Source organism: Schistocerca serialis, chromosome 1 (assembly GCF_023864345.2).
Source record: "Schistocerca serialis cubense isolate TAMUIC-IGC-003099 chromosome 1, iqSchSeri2.2, whole genome shotgun sequence".
Classification (NCBI taxonomy): domain Eukaryota; kingdom Metazoa; phylum Arthropoda; class Insecta; order Orthoptera; family Acrididae; genus Schistocerca; species Schistocerca serialis.
In genome coordinates this window covers 634,342,361-634,360,065 of record NC_064638.1, presented here as the reverse complement: position 1 = coordinate 634,360,065, position 17,705 = coordinate 634,342,361, and the positions used below count along the sequence as shown (strand labels likewise).

Here is a 17,705-nt window from a genome sequence, read left to right as displayed (position 1 = left end):
CTGGTCCAACTGAGGCGCCAGGTGGAAATGGCATGGCAAGCCGTTCCACAGGACTACATCCAGCATCTCTACGATCGTCTCCATGGGAGAATAGCAGCCTGCATTGCTGCGAAAGGTGGATATACACTGTACTAGTGCCGATATTGTGCATGCTCTGTTACCTGTGTCTATGTGCCTGTGGTTCTGTCAGTGTGATCATATGATGTATCTGACCCCAGGAATGTGTCAATAAAGTTTCCCCTTCCTGGGACAATGAATTCACGGTGTTCTTATTTCAATTTCCAGGAGTGTATTTTAAACTGAAATTTCTGAGATCTGATAAAAATTGGAAAATAATTTCTAATGGGGTAATCAATACATACGACTCAGCGAAAAAAATTATTCCCTGCTTCCTGCCAAGTTCAGTAAAAAGTAAACAAATTTCAGTTAATTGGAGAGGCCTGTGTGAGACTAGTTTAGATAGTACGACAATATCAGCGTTAGAAAACGAATGACAGAACCATCCTGTGTATGGCTTGCAAGAAGAACCCCACAAGATACAAGAAGTGATCGATACACATATCTCACGGAGGTGCTGCGTATACGCAGTGAAAAGCAATGACGGAACACGATGAGCGTTCCGTGATTGACGTCCACTATCGATGTGCCGTCAGCTCTTCTGTTCCAGCCACGTCTCTCTGAGAACACATTATATCAATTAAAAATGATTGAGAAATTGAACAAATATAAAATATAGTTGAAAGACAAAACAATCTGGACATTCTTACAAGAGCGCAATAGAAGGGCCGCGGTACGTTACCGAAAGACGGCTCTAACAAGGTGATTCGAAACATCAGAAGACCAAAAATAGCAGACGTTTTTCTTGTAGACACGGGTTACAACGATCGATGCAGCAAAATACGTGAGTAAATTCAGAGTGAGTGTACAGGTGCAACGTTTAGATAGTTACTGCACGAACGATTCATATGTGCAAATTCAGGTAGAGAAAATGTGATGCTACTTACGACATATTGCAACATCAAGAGTTTACATCATTGATGTTTACGATGTCTATTGAAAATATAGTGAAGGCTGTTATTAAAAGCCATAAATAAAATACGTAAGTGATGCACTATAGCTATTGCTCATAGGTGACGGCGAGTAGCATGGTTGTTTGATACCAGAAGTAGAGGCTGCCTATATATACGCACTTGTACACGGAGCAATCATTAATTTCACCACGAACTAAAATAATGCTTCTTGTCAATGGATTTGACTCTCAGCTACATGTAATACGGCATGCTCTGACAAACATCGTCAAGCCTAGTCACTGACAACGTGTTTGCAAGATTTAACTTGTCTTTCGACGTAAAAGTTTTCTGGGTATGGTACCGCGTCATACTGTATAAAACTACTACTGGAGAAAAAACCAACGTTTGGGCCACGTTTTCAGCGGCCTTCTTCTGTTTCTACTGGTGCGTTCCAGCTATTCAGTGTCTCTCATATTTTCTTATTACTGTTCACTGCGCATGCCATTACGTGATAATTTTGAAAAGATAGTCACTTAAGGAAGAAGGAGTGGGAACTTCATTTTAATAGGTTATTGCGGTGGAAGTAGAGCGTAACCTCTGTTGCCTATTGGCTCTTGTGTTCTGTGCCATGATTGGCGGTCACTGGCGAATGAGATGCAGGCTCCTATTTAGCAAATACTGGACGTCGGCCGCGAGGCGGCAGCTACTCGCCGGTAGTGTTCGTGCCTCGCGTTGACAGTGCGGTCTGTTGGGCTCTGATTGCTGGCTGCCAAGATGGGGCAAGTCTGAATCCATCCTCTCTGTTCATGTTCTTAGGGAGTGTAAGTATTTCGATGGTCTCTCTGATTTTGCATTTCGGTACAGCCGGTAGCGTGGCCTGCACATGGGCTTCACTGAATTTTATTTCTGTTCCGCAATCTTGCTGATGTTCTGCCACTGGAGATTTGTTGTGTTGCCCTAGAAGAAAATAGCGCTCGTGTTCCAGAATGCGCATTGCTATTGGCCTGCCAGTCTTGCCGATGTATAGGGGGGAAATCATGTTTGTGTTGATCTCTATTCCAATTTTCTGTACAGGTTCCGAAACTCTCGGAACCGAGGTGATGGAAAACTTTTTTGATGTGTGTATGTTAACAATATTATGGTTTCGTGGTTTTGTACAGCTTTACAGCTATTTCGGTATTTAAAGGTTGATAATCGCTTACTGCCAATCAACGGCTTTGGTGTCATATGCTACCCTTATTTCGCCTGCTGTATACTGTAGTGATTGTGTGGTGGTACCTGTTCTGTTACAGGAGATGATAGTGTTTGAAGTGATCTCTGAAACTTTGTGGTGGTCACCACGACCATCCTCCGTGTCTTTTGCGTCCATACGTGTTTTAAGGGAAAACGTTCGAGGCATTTTAGTGTTGGCGAGCCTTTATGAATATTTTTGACTGCTGTCGAACGTTTCCAAACGTTCTGAAATATTTTCTAATGTTCCAGATTTTAGGATGTTCTTGAAATTCTCTGAACATTTCTTATTGTACTCGAATGTCTGCAACGTTCTCGGTGTTTATAAAGGAATGATTGGAAGAGTAATTTATTTCAAATTAGGTTATTGTTGAATACTTCAGTGAAATTAAAAATACTGGACAGCGTCTTTTAGCATTCACGATTAATTTCCAGCATGGCATATTAAAATTTTTATAATTCATGTCTTCTAATGTCTACGAGTGGTCTATAATGTTCACAGAAAACTAATGGAAATAAAAGCCATATGTAGTGCGTCTTTTTCAGCTAATATGAAGTAAATTTGACGATGTTACAGCAGTTCTGTCGAAAAATGAAACCGATTCTCCTTGTAATAACATTTACATTTAAGCTTAATACTACAGTTTAGCAGCTATGAAAACCTTATTTTACACAATGTAACTGAGTGAATATTTTAATTTGAAACAATTTTCTAATTTATTACTATCATTCACAACAAACACAGTGAATCACTGTGTAATATAACGTTAAGTACTATGTTTATGTAGTCTGTAGCTTCATTATCTCGTAATATTGCATTATTCTGAATTTCAGGCCATAGCCTAGCTATGCCTAACGTTGCAAACAAAAAATTCTCGCTAATATTTGTCAGAGGAGAAGATGGAATTCCAGACCTGTGTCTCTACTGAAGAGAATTTAGGGCAGCAATTCCAAAATGATATGAAGCTGGATCAAGAAGAAGGAGACGGATCTAAGGAAAACGCTGTCTATGAAAGCAAAAAACAGAAAAGAAGGATCACGAAAGAATATTATAGCATAGACATGAGAGAAACTGAGAAAATATTTTTCTGGTCAACCAACAGACACCGACGCTGCACACGTATCAGATATGAAGAGACAGAAACAGTGTGAATGACTGACTATTTAATCATTCACAATCTAAGATACCACAGAATGTGAGGATTATATGGTCTGTGGTTTAAAACTGGTCTTTTTAAAAGTTGTTACACTGCTTGAGACTTTGACAAAATTATGGTAGAATAATGCTCATAAGTAAATTTATCTCGCCTGAAAACAGGTGAACTCAAAGTGATGTTGTAAATATGTGTAAATTATTAGGCCTGCTTTAAATAAATGTAGTCGATACGCGCCCCAACATTGTTTAAGCCATCGTAAAGGGGAAGGTTCGCAACATGATTCAATCATGAGCTGTAGGCTTTACTTCACACGATAATAAAGCGAAAAGCTCAGTTCCGAAGTGGGAGGTTATGTATGAAAATATACCATTGTTTGAAAAAAGACTTCAAAATGTACTGCACGTTTGAAAGCATATCACGTAATTATTGTGTAGGATTTCATATATCTAACTGCATGCACCGGATCTTGGAAAAACATGGCTGAGGACTGTATTCGATTTCAGAGGAGATTTGAACGTACAGAGAATGGTTGCACCAATGTCACATACTGGTCGTCACAGGAGGTGAGAGCATAGTAGATGCTATTCACACTGGATTTCCAAGTATTTTATTGGCGAAAAAAGTTTTTTCTCTGAAGAGATCTTGCTTATAATATGACTCATTATGTCTTTTATTCTTCTGGAATATAAGGTCCGTCATTTTTTTTTTATCGTACAAAATTTCATAAACTGGGAAGAGAGATACTGAAGTTAGAAAGTGGCAATGGTCACTCCGGATTTTTTTCAGGTAACGTTCATACGAAAAACTTAGCGGTGACATTTATGGCGCGATATGATTTCAAAGAGACTAAGTGCAGGGCGATAGCGGAAACGTGTGTAAAAATGGCATTCCCGCTCTGCCAAATGCGTACTTGGTGTAATTGAGTTTTTGATACACAAGAATAAAGATGGCTTACGTTTCACTTACTGCCTGAAAAATGATACATAAATTAGTAAGAAAGCAGTAGTAATTTGATTTATAGTGAAGATGTGGTGAAACTAGGAATACTCTATTTGTGTATCACGTAGATTAGTGGCATATAAACCGCTGGAAAACACTGATCTTTACAGGATGTAAGGTCCACCTGTGATGCAAATAACCATTTTTTCATCTAAACTGAAACAAGGTTTAGCACCTTTGTGGCGTCGTCAGTGGTTATTCTTTACTCAAATCTGTAGAATACGAACTAATTATAAGTGATAACTACAAGCACTAAAACGCAATACCAAATTCTGATTACCATGACTTACTTATTTTAACGTACATCTCAACAGTCCTCTTTGAAAATTATTTATGTAAGTAAGAGCAGCTGCAGTGACGAGGAGAGTGTCCCTACAAAGCGCTATCCATGGACGGAACCATATTCTGACTAAAGAGAGTTGTATAACCATCAGCGGTAACAAACCACACCAGTCTACTAGTTACAACAATCACTTTAATATTCAATCACTTTAATATTAACAAACAGATAATAATGCATCGTAGTATGCAGTTAGTGCTTCCTACTACCTCCAGCCTTTCCGTAAACTTGTGAATACGTTGTTACGGCATTGATCGACCTTTGGAACGTAAAATTGTAGCGATTTGGTATACACGAAACAGACAAGATCCTGGCGTATTTCCAGAGGTATGTGGCACTAGATGTCTAGGCACAGTTCGTGCGATTCCCGTCAATTACAGGTCGGTGATCTGTAGCTTCGCAGCTGGCGGTAGATGTATTCCACCGTATTCAGATTAGAGAAAATTTCGTTGGAAGTCCTCGGCGTGCGTGAAGTGTCATGCTGCTCATATCACTGTACCACGGTTCTCACCTTGCGTCATGGACAGTTATACCGCTGTAAAATGCAAAGATGTCGCGGAAAACATCAGGTATGAAGTAACGCAAGTCTTCCGCAATAATGTTTTCGCAGTCCTGAGCCGTAACAATGCGTTCGATTACTACCACAGGTCCCTTGGAAGCCCAGGTAAATTCCCTCCGTAGCATATCACTGCCGAGCAACAAGAAACGTGCTTCATCCGACCAAGTAAGGCGTTCCAATTGGTCTGCGGTTCATTCTCGATGACACTTTGTCCACTTCACTCATAACTGACGATGATGGTGTGTTAACATGGGAACACGAAAATGTCGTCTACTGCGTAATCTCCCGTTCAACAAGGTGCGCTGAATGGTTGCGAAACACTTGTGCCTGCATTAGCATTTTAATCCGTCATTACATCTGCCGCAGACCACCTCCTATCTTGGTTTATGTAGCGGGCAACCCTCAGACTCCACAGACTCCGATGGGCCGTAGACACCCAGCGTCTTGTTGCCTACTATTGATTTCACCGTCCTACAACAGCTTCTCATCGTTGCTCACGGCATAATCACGCGAATAGCCACTAACATTCACTTTTCCGAGATGTCTTTTACCTGGAGACAGGTCGCTACTAGATGCCATTTGTCAAAGTCAATTTCGTTTGTAGATTTCCTCACTTGCGATCACTCGTCCTATTTCCCTTATCGCGTCGGATCGGCAGACGTCGTTCAGCACCACGCAATGCGGTGAATGTTTTGACTCAGAAGTATATTTTCATCTATGTTTTTAAACCTTATCATCCTATTGGGTAAGTAACAAATGACATAAAAAAGAAAGAAAAGAAATTTTACTGGAACTACACGACAAGCAATGAAGCATAAAAGAAAGTTATATAAAAGGTGTGCCACCTGAGCAGTTCGTCTCACACATTTCCTCAATCGTGAATACATCGTAATTCTGTTTTCACCCTAATTTACTGTAAAAGTCGTCACTAAATGGCATTTAGACTTTCTTAGTTATATTAATTACACACATCTCGATATCAAATTAGCATTTTCAAAAGAAGCTATAGTAATTTTGACAACCGATATTCTTCAGAACAGGTAGTTTCGAAGAAATCGTAATAATTTAAACTTAGGAGTTTGTCTGTTCTGAAGAGAAGGTCACATTTACGGGACTGTCGTGTCTGGTTGATAAGGCCTACCAGCATGACTCAACCGAAAATGTCTCCTTACAAAAGCGGAAGAACCGACGAAAGTTGAATCTAAAACTGACTTAGCAACGTGTCGTTGGTCCGACTTATCTACTGCTGGAGAACAAAGAGATTGGCATCTAACGATGATTCACCAGAATGAGATTCTCACTCTGCAGCGGAGTGTACGCTGATATGAAACTTCCTGGCAGATTATAACTCTGTACTGGACCAAGACTCAAATTCGGGGCCTTTGCCTTTCGCGAGGAAGTGCTCTACCACCTGAACTACCCAAGCACGACTCACGCCCCCTCCTCACAACTTTACTTCTGCCAGTACCTCGTGTCCTCCCTTCCAAATTTTACAGAAGCTCTCCTGCGAACCTTGCAGAACTAGCACTCCTGAAAGAAAGGATATTGCGGAGACATGGCTTAGGGGGATGGCTTGGGGGATGTTTCCAGAATACGATTTTCACTCTGCAGCGGGGTGCTAGTTCTGCAAGGTTCGCAAGAGAGCTTCTGTAAAGTTTGGAAGGTAGGAGACGAGGTACTGGCAGAAGTAAAGCTGTGAGGAGGGGGCGTGAGTCGTGCTTCGGTAGCTCAGTTGGTTGCCGGCACGGTAACTCAGCGTGTTCGGTCAGAGGGTTAGCTGCCCTCTGCAACAAAAAAAAAAAAAAAAAAACTTAGTTAATGGATCAACGACGAACTGAAACGTGTGTCTTGCGACGTCTGCACCGAGCAGATGAAACGAACAAAATGAGATAAAAAAAAAGGTTGGTAGAGCACTTGCCCGCGAAAGGCAAAGGTCCCGAGTTCGAATCTCGGCCCGGCACACGGTTTTAATCGCTATTTAACTACGGTAACAGTTCTCTTTGTTACGATAGCAGTTGTGTGCTCTTCTTTGGTCGTAGCTTAGGAAAAAAGAGGTGCACGTTACAAACTGAATGATTTGTTAAACAGGAAATTCAGGAACAAAAGACCGTTAAGTAATAATTTCGCGGCGTGAGTTTCATGTCAAGATATACACACTTCTAAATTACATCAATAACAGTAACAAAAAGAAAATCATATTATAATCTTGTCATAAACAAATCCTTTAAGTTGCATACTCCGCTCAGACCAGTTTACTGTAATACACGTTTATAGTCGCTGGTTCAAGGACTTCTGGACAGAATGAAAGCACTCCTTCGATATCTCTTGCTGCCACAATACGATGTTTCAAAATCTTTCGGTTTGTGTGAACTTGTGCATAGACTTTATCTTCGGGTTTATCCCACAAAAATGTCCAGTTTCATCAAGTGCCAGCCAGTTCATAAGGTCTTCAGGTTCTGTCCTGCGACTAACAAAGAGCTGGATGATTGCTTTCCTAGCCACAAGTGAGTGGCGCGTAGGCCACCCATCGTGCTGGCAATACCTACACACCTGTATTTTACTTGGTACACGGTCTAGGACAGCCGGTAGATCCTCGGTTACAAAATGTAGGTATTTTTACTCGTTTAAGTTTTTTTTATTGAAGTTCAACGACAGTATTCCAGTCCCAGTGGTTTATCTGCTGTTGAGGTAGTGCATGTTACGAATGGAAGCTGTTTGCGCACAAAACGCGAACAACACTTGCAGAGACATTCGCAACTCCTCTGGAGCTTGCGTGCGGTCATTGAATGATAACTGTCAGATCATCTAGCTATTTCGTTCGCTCTGCTCGTTGCAAGCTTGCTCCTTATCGTTGTACTTACAACTGTTGTATTAGTGTTCCTTCTATATTTTCCGTAAAGTAGTAGCATATCTATTATTTCTTGATTAGTAAAGGATGTTTATTTTTCGAAACCAACCAGATCTAGAAATACATGAACGACACAGAGAAAAAAAAGCAAAATTTTTACGACACCACATCCAAACTGGTATCGTGGTGGTGCTACACTCAGTTTCCTTAAGACATGACATTCTTCCTTATCTCGGTATGAAATCACGAAGTTCCACACAACATCAGTGGCTTCGTGTTCAATACCGCTTCCAAGTTGTAAATACGAAAACATCCGTAAAAGTAGTCACTGAATTTTGAAGCGTAAAATGTAGTTGAATTCCTCTCTAAACTCCAATAAAGGTTCAAATGGCTCTGAGCACAATGGGACTCAACTGCTGTGGTCATCAGTCCCCTAGAACTTAGAACTACTTAAACCGAACTAACCTAAGGACATCACATACACCCATGCCGGAGGCAGGATTCGAACCTGCGACCGTAGCAACAGCGCGGTTCCGGACTGGAGCGCCTAGAACCGCACGGCCAACGCGGCCGGCTAAACTCCAATAGTTAGAGTAGAAATATTCACAATGATCGCCGACTTGTAAGGGAAATTAATTTTATTTACTTCACTAATAAATACTTGAATGGTGCTACATTGTGAAACAGTTCCCCATTCCTGCACTGCTGTCTACAGCTGGAGTCCTGTACGGTGCTCTCCACCGAACGGGGCACTTCCGTTATTTCTACAGTCATCACGATTTCTTCTATAGGTTATGACACAAGATTATGAACTGCCATGAATTATACACAGCAGACAAGTAGGTTGAACTATAAAACGAAAATATCCGTACTTGTGGTTCCTGCGATCACTGAGTCGACTGTTGATGCCATATCATAGACACTATTCAATGGTATCTTTCTCCTACAGCGGCTCCACATTAAACGCTCCCATTTTCTGTGTAACCGAGTAGAGTGAAGTGAAGCACGGATCCGTTGCATAAACAGCGTACGATAGTCAGCAGGTAGGAAACCTTAATGGCCGCGAGACGGTGTGTAACAATAAGAGGCGCGCCTTCCTTTACGGCTCGGCGTAGCGTGCTGGTGTAATGCTGGAGGCGAGACGCGTCGATCCTTCGTTCCGGCAAGTGTTTGCAGGCAGACGGGCGCCTATTTGCAGCGGCCTCGTTATCGCCGAGTGTACACAGCGCGAGGAAGGCGCCGCCAGCCGCTTCGCTGCCCCCTCCGCCTGTGTTGGCGATGGTCGGAGGGGTGGGTTTACCTTACTGCGTGGCAGCTAGCTGTGCTGCACCGCCGATCGGTTACAGAAAAACCACATTAGCGTCCGATACAAGTGATATTGTTTTACAAAACACTTTTTCCAAAGCTTAGCTTCATAGGGAATATGTTTCCTTCATGATCGAGGTCATCGGGTACGATGTACACCAAGCTGACGTAAGTCACGGGCCTCTCGATTCACGTCTGTGATGTAGGTGGCCAAATTATTTATTCGACCTGTCCGCAATGTTCTTCGAATCAGTCGTGAAGAACTGCCAAACGGTGACATGACGCATTGTCCTCCATAGAAATTCCATCCTTGCTTGGAAACATCAAGCCCATGAATGAATGCAAATGGTCTCCATGCAGCCAAACATAACCAAGACCTAGTCTATTCCATGTAAACACAGCCCATGCCATTACAAAGCCAACCAGCTTGGGCAGTGCCTTGCTGACAACATGAATCCATGGTGTCGTGCGATCTGTGCCACATTCGAACCCTATCATCGGCTCTTACCAGCTGAAATCGGGATTCATCTGACTAGATCAGGGTTTTACAGTCGTCTTGAATCCAACCCACATATCCAGGAGGCAAGGAGAGATGCTGCAGGCGATGTCGTGCTGTTAGCAAATGCATTAGCGTCGGTCGTCCGCTGCAGTAGCCAATTAACGCCAAATTTCTCCTCACAGCCCTTCCGGATACTTTCGTCGTACAGCCAGAGCGAGAGCACCAGCAGCAGCGAGTACTGTTTGTATAAAGCGTTTATTTTGCATTATGTTTACGACCTTCCACTAAGGAAGGGATTCTATTTGTGTTTATCTGCTCTGCATAGTAACTAACAGTTCTTGATAAAACTTTACATAGTTTTCGTGTTAGATTTCTTAGTGTTTTCTTGATCGTTTAGAACAGAAAGCGCCCTAAAACCGTCTTTGTTTGTTTCGCGGCCGTTAGCCACTAGTCACTTGAATCAGCAGTTGTCTTGTGACAGCCAGAGCGAGAGCACCAGCAGCAGCGAGTACTGTTTGTATAAAGCGTTTATTTTGCATTATGTTTACGACCTTCCACTAAGGAAGGGATTCTATTTGTGTTTATCTGCTCTGCATAGTAACTAACAGTTCTTGATAAAACTTTACCTAGTTTTCGTGTTAGATTTCTTAGTGTTTTCTTGATCGTTTAGAACAGAAAGCGCCCTAAAACCGTCTTTTGTTTGTTTCGCGGCCGTTAGCCACTAGTCGCTTGAATCAGCAGTTGTCTTGTGACAGCCAGAGCGAGAGCACCAGCAGCAGGGAGTACTGTTTGTATAAAGCGTTTTTGTACTTATTTGCTGCGCTTAGCTTTTAAATAGTTTTTCTGGGAAAACCTAGCGTAGTTTTCGCGTCTCGTATTTCAGTGAGTGTTTCTTGATTATCAGAGTAGCTCATCAGAAGATTATCTTGGGAATTTGTCACCGTATAGAGTAGGGTAAACATAGTCATGTGTAGGGACTGTGGTTGTTGTGAGCGGACGCAAGGAGAATTGGCCACTCTTCGGGGGCAGGTGGAGGCTTTGTCTGTTACGCTCATCGAGCTCGAGGCGCAGGCGTCGGCTCGTAGTGGCGTTGGGGCAACTGTGGTGAGACCTATGCCTACTTCGGTGGCCTTGGAATCACATGGAACCCCTGATGTCGCTGCGTCTTCCGGCACTGAGCATTTTACCGGTCAGCCATCACTCCAGGGTGAATGGCGGACAGTGGTGGGCTCGCGCGTGCCTGGCCGAAAGGCGAAGGTGGGATCTGGCCGCGTGGCAGCTGCCTTACCCCTTTCCAACAGGTACGGGGTGCTTCCTAGTGGTGATGACATCGTTTCCGAGCCACCACAGGATGCCTCGCCTGTTGGGCCAGTGGCCGATTCTCCGGCAAGGTCCCGACAGTCACAGAGGGCGGGCCTATTAGTTATAGGGAGCTCCAACGTTAGGCGGGTTATGGAGCCCCTCAGGAAAATAGCGGGTAGGTCGGGGAAGAATGCCAGTGTGCACTCGGTGTGCTTGCCGAGGGGTCTCGTCCGTAATGTGGAGGAGGCCCTTCCGGCAGCTATTGAACGCACTGGGTGTGACCGGCTGCAGATAGTAGCACATGTCGGAACGAATGACGCCTGCCGCTTGGGTTCTGAGGCCATCCTTGGTTCCTTCCGGCGGCTGGCTGATTTGGTGAAGACAACCAGCATCGCACGCGGAGTGCAAGCTGAGCTTAATATCTGCAGCATAGTGCCCAGAGTCGATCGCGGTCCTCTGGTTTGGAGCCGTGTGGAGGGTCTAAACCAGAGGCTCAGACGACACTGCGACTATAATGGTTGCAAATTCATCGACCTCCGTTATTGGGTGGAGAACTGAAGGGCCCCCCTAGACAGGTCAGGCGTGCACTACACACCGGAAGCAGCTACTAGGGTAGCAGAGTACGTGTGGCGTGCACACGGGGGTTTTTTAGATTAGAGGGACCCCCCCTTGGGCGAAACGATAAAATACCTGACGGCTTACCAGAGAGGACATTATCATCGTTGATAAAGAACGTCCGTCCTCAGAGACCAAAAACAGGAAAAGTTAACGTAATATTGGTAAACTGCAGGAGTATCCAGGGCAAGGTTCCTGAATTAGTATCTCTTATTGAAGGAAATAGTGCGCATATAGTATTAGGAACGGAAAGTTGGTTAAAACCGGAAGTGAACAGTAACGAAATCCTAGACACAGAATGGAATATATACCGCAAGGATAGGATAAACGCCAATGGTGGAGGAGTATTTATAGCAGTAAAGAATTCAATAATATCCAGTGAAGTTATTAGCGAATGCGAATGTGAAATAATCTGGGTTAAGTTAAGTATCAAAGGTGGGTCAGATATGATAGTCGGATGCTTCTATAGACCACCTGCATCAGCAACCGTAGTAGTTGAGCGCCTCAGAGAGAACCTGCAGAACGTCGTGAAGAAGTTTCGTGATCATACTATTGTAATAGGGGGAGACTTCAATCTACCAGGTATAGAATGGGATAGTCACACAATCAGAACTGGAGCCAGGGACAGAGACTCATGTGACATTATCCTGACTGCCTTGTCCGAGAATTACTTCGAGCAGATAGTTAGAGAACCAACTCGTGAAGCTAACGTTTTAGACCTCATAGCAACAAATAGACCGGAACTTTTCGACTCCGTGAATGTAGAAGAGGGTATCAGTGATTATAAGTCAGTGGTTGCATCAATGACTACAAGTGTAATAAGAAACGCCAAGAAAGGAAGGAAAATATATTTGCTTAACAAGAGTGATAGGGCACAAATCGCAGAATATCTGAGTGACCACCATCAAACGTTCATTTCTGAGGAAGAGGATGTGGAACAAAAATGGAAAAAATTCAGAAACATCGTCCAGTACGCCTTAGATAAGTTCGTACCGACTAAGGTCCAAAGCGAGGGGAAAGATCCACCGTGGTATAACACTCATGTACGAAAGGTACTGCGGAAACAAAGAAAGCTTCATCATAGGTTTAAGAGTAGTCGAATCATAGCTGATAAGGAAAAGCTGAACGAAGCGAAAAAGAGCGTAAAGAGAGCAATGAGAGAAGCATTCAACGAATTCGAACATAAAACATTGGCAAACAATCTAAACAAGAACCCTAAAAAGTTTTGGTCATATGTAAAATCGGTAAGCGGATCTAAATCCCCTATTCAGTCACTCGTTGACCACGATGGCACCGAAACAGAGGACGACCGAAGAAAGGCAGAAATACTGAATTCAGTGTTCCGAAACTGTTTCACTGCGGAAAATCGTAACACGGTCCTTGACTTCAGCCGTCGCACGGACGCCAAAATGGAAAATATTGAAATAAACGATATCGGAATTGAAAAACAACTGCTATCACTTAGTAGCGGAAAAGCATCCGGACCAGACGAGATACCCTTAAGATTCTACAGTGATTATGCTAAAGAACTTGCCCCCTTTCTATCAGCAATTTATCGTAGATCGCTGGAAGAACGTAAAGTACCTAGCGACTGGAAGAAAGCGCAGGTCGTTCCCATTTTCAAGAAGGGTCATAAATCAGATGCGAATAATTATAGGCCTATTTCGCTTACGTCAATCTGTTGTAGAATAATGGAACATGTTTTGTGTTCTCGTATTATGACGTTCTTAGATAATACAAATCTCCTTCATCATAACCAACATGGATTCCGCAAACAGAGATCATGTGAAACTCAGCTCGCCCTATTTGCCCAAGAAATTCACAGTGCCGTAGACACTGGCGAGCAGATTGATGCCGTATTCCTGGACTTCAGGAAGGCATTTGATACGGTTCCGCACTTACGTTTAGTGAAAAAAATACGAGCTTACGGAATATCGGACCAGGTTTGTGATTGGATTCAGGATTTCCTAGAAGAAAGAACACAACATGTCATTCTTAACGGTTCAAAATCTGCAGATGTAGAGGTAATTTCGGGAGTACCGCAGGGAAGCGTGATAGGACCTTTATTGTTTACAATATACATAAATGACTTAGTTGACAACATCGGTAGCTCCGTGAGGCTATTTGCAGATGACACGGTTGTCTACAAGAAAGTAGCAACATCAGAAGACTCGTACGTACTCCAGGAGGACCTGCAGAGGATTAATGCATGGTGCGACAGCTGGCAGCTTTCCCTAAACGTAGATAAATGTAATATAATGCGCATACATAGGGGCAGAAATCCATTCCAGTACGATTATGCCATAGGTGGTAAGTCATTGGAAGCGGTAACGACCGTAAAATACTTAGGAGTTACTATCCGGAGCGATCTGAAGTGGAATGATCACATAAAACAAATAGTGGGAAAAGCAGGCGCCAGGTTGAGATTCATAGGAAGAATTCTAAGAAAATGTGACTCATCGACGAAAGAAGTAGCTTACAAAACGCTTGTTCGTCCGATTCTTGAGTATTGCTCATCAGTATGGGACCCTTACCAGGTTGGATTAATAGAAGAGATAGACATGATCCAGCGAAAAGCAGCGCGATTCGTCATGGGGACATTTAGTCAGCGCGAGAGCGTTACGGAGATGCTGAACAAGCTCCAGTGGCGGACACTTCAAGAAAGGCGTTACGCAATACGGAGAGGTTTATTATCGAAATTACGAGAGAGCACATTCCGGGAAGAGATGGGCAACATATTACTACCACCCACATATATCTCGCGTAATGATCACAACGAAAAGATCCGAGAAATTAGAGCAAATACGGAGACTTACAAGCAGTCGTTCTTCCCACGCACAATTCGTGAATGGAACAGGGAAGGGGGGATCAGATAGTGGTACAATAAGTACCCTCCGCCACACACCGTAAGGTGGCTCGCGGAGTATAGATGTAGATGTAGATGTAGACATCGATATCTGCGATTATTTCACACAGTGTTTCTCGTCGGTTAGCGCTGGAAATTCTACACAAACGGCACTTCTCTCGGTCGTTAAGTGAAGGCCGTTAACTTTATGTCGTCCGTGGTGAGAGGTATTCCTTGAAATTTGGTAACTCGGCACACCCTTGACACTGTAGATCTCGGAACATTGAATTTCCTCAGGATTTTCGAAATGGAGTGTCCCATGCTTCTAGCTCCAACTGCCACTCCGCGTTCAAAGTCTATTAGTTCTCAACCATAATCACGTTGGAAATCTTTTCACGTGAATCATATGAGTACAAATGACAGCTCCGCAAACGCACAGCCCTTTTGTACCAGAGTACGCCATACTGTCGCCGTCCCTATATGTCCATATCGGCCGCTACGGTCGCAGGTTCGAATCCTGCCTCGGGCATGGATGTTTGTGATGTCCTTAGGTTTAACTAGTTCTAAGTTCTAGGGGACTAATGACCTCAGCAGTTGAGTCCCATAGTGCTCAGAGCCATTTTTTTGTCCATATCACTGTCCCATTACTTTTGCCACTTCAGTGTATATTATAAATCAGAGTGTAATAAAATACTTTCCAGAGACATCAAGTGTCAACTGATGACTGTCAGGTGGTTGCTTGTTCAGTCTTTATACTGCGTGAACATTAATAAAATCGACAAACTGCAGGGATGGATTCTTGACTGAAAGTGGAGGAAAAAAGAACATACGAACATGTGGCCGGAGATGGGCGGTGTGATTGCAAATAAAAAAAAAAAAAATCGTCCCAGAACACAGTACAGAACTGCATCGCATCCGTGCCACAACAGATGATGAAAGCGGAGTCCATGGGATGCACTGCCTTGAAATACGCACATAATTGTACTTTGGCATTCATCATATTATGGGCGATTTGCATGAGGCTTGTCCTAGAGTTCGTCTCGATATTCTGTAGAGCCCGACCCTCCAATTTTGATATCGCCCAGTTTACCATCTCCCTGCACGTTCGTCTGAAGGTACCCATGATCATGTAAACGCCCAAAAAGTGGTTGAAGTGTAGTGTGATATGGCTGGTGTCTGTGAGGCTACTTGTCAAATTTCAGCCGTTTTTCCTCTGGACCTTCTCCATCTGCTTGGCCTTACGCAAACTTGGCTTGTCACCGGCATAAATACGCTACCAGACTGCTGTTTACATTACACTGCGTCAGTTGCACAGCCTGCAACACAGAAAGAAGACACAAAAAGTGACCAGAGGAACTTTCATTTGTCAGAACCATCCACCGTGGCTACGGATACATATTCACAGAACCTTTTTTCCTCCAGTTCGAGTTAGGAATACGTCCCTACAGTTCGTCGGTTTTTTTAACGTTCACGAGCTGCAGTTCATCGCCACATGTAATATTTTACCATATACGGCCCTGAGCCAAGAAACAGGGACATCATATAGCATATATATATATATATATATATATATATATATATATATATATATACTGCGAACTATGGATGAAGGTCAACCGACAAATTTCTGGAAATCATTTGACAGGATGCCCCATTGTAGGCTGTTCACGAAGGTGGGGTCGTATGGAATACTTCCAAGTTATGAGTAGCTTGAGGACTTCATAAGTTATTGGCCACAGTCTGTTGTCCTCGGCAGAGAGTGTTTATAAGAGAAATGGGTACTCTCAGGAAATCCCCAGGAAAGCACTCCGTCTTCAGGCCATAGGTGGCCCATCGGGACAATCCGACCGCCGTGTCATCCTCAGTGAGGTGGCAGATAGGAGGGGGGTTTGCTCAGCACACCACTCTCCCGGTCGTTATGATGGTGTTCTTTCACTGGAGCCGCTACTATTCGGTCAAGTAGCTCCTCAGTTGGCATCACGAGGCTGAGTGCACCCCGAAAAATGGCAACAGCTCATGGCGGCCCGGAAGGTCACCCATCCAAGTGCTGGCCAAGCCCGACAGCGCTTAACTTCAGTGTTCTGACGGAAACCGGTGTATCCACTGCGGCAAGGCCGTTGCCAAAGTGTGATGGGACCGCTGTTATTTTCTATATACATAAATGATCTGGCGGACAGGTGAGTAGCAACCTGTGGCTGTTCGCTGATGATGCTGTGGTGTATGGGAAGGTGTCATCGTGGAGCGACTGTAGGGAGATACAAAATGACAGGCAACATTTCTAGTTGGTGCGACGAATTTCAGCTAGAAAAATGTAAGTTAATGGGGATGAGTAGGAAGAACAAACCCGTAATATTTGGATACGCCATTAGTAGTGTGCTACTTGACGCAGTCATATTGTGTAAATATCTGGGAGTAACGTTGCAAAGTGTCATGAAATGGAACAGCGTATGAGAACTGTGGTAGAGAAGGCGAATGGTCGACTCCGTTTATTTGGAGAATGCTCGTAAGGTGCGGTTCGTTTGTAAAGGAAAGCACATACAGAACGCAAGTTCGAACTATTGTTGAGTTCTACACGAGTGTTTGGGATCCGTTCCACGTTGGATTAAAGGAAGCCATCTGTCAAAGTAGGGCTGCTCTATTTGTTACCGGCAGGTTCGAACAACACGCTACTGTTTCGGAGATACTTCGAGAATTCTAATGGGAATTAAAGGAGGAAAGGAGATGTTCTTTTCGAGGAACAATATTTAAAGACCGGCATTTAGATTTGACTGAGGAGCGATTGTACTGACGACAACATACGTTGCTCGTAGAGACGACGAAGATAAGTTATGAGAAATTAGTATACAGAGGTATATAGCAGTCATTTTTCCCTCGCTCAGTTTGCATGCAATGGCTTGCAGAGTATCTATGTACATATAGATGTAGATTACCTTATACCGTCGTCAGGCAATATATTCAGAAAGATCACTAATTCATTTACCAGGTTGGGAAAAGTG

At 43.5% G+C, this 17,705-nt stretch overlaps 1 pseudogene; it reads right to left on the bottom strand.

Annotated features, from left to right (window-relative positions):
* Nucleotides 1–16,713: 16,713 nt before the first annotated feature.
* On the bottom strand, nt 16,714–16,831 carry LOC126426885 (5S ribosomal RNA; annotated as a pseudogene).
* Between the last annotated feature and the right edge of the window lie 874 nt (nt 16,832–17,705).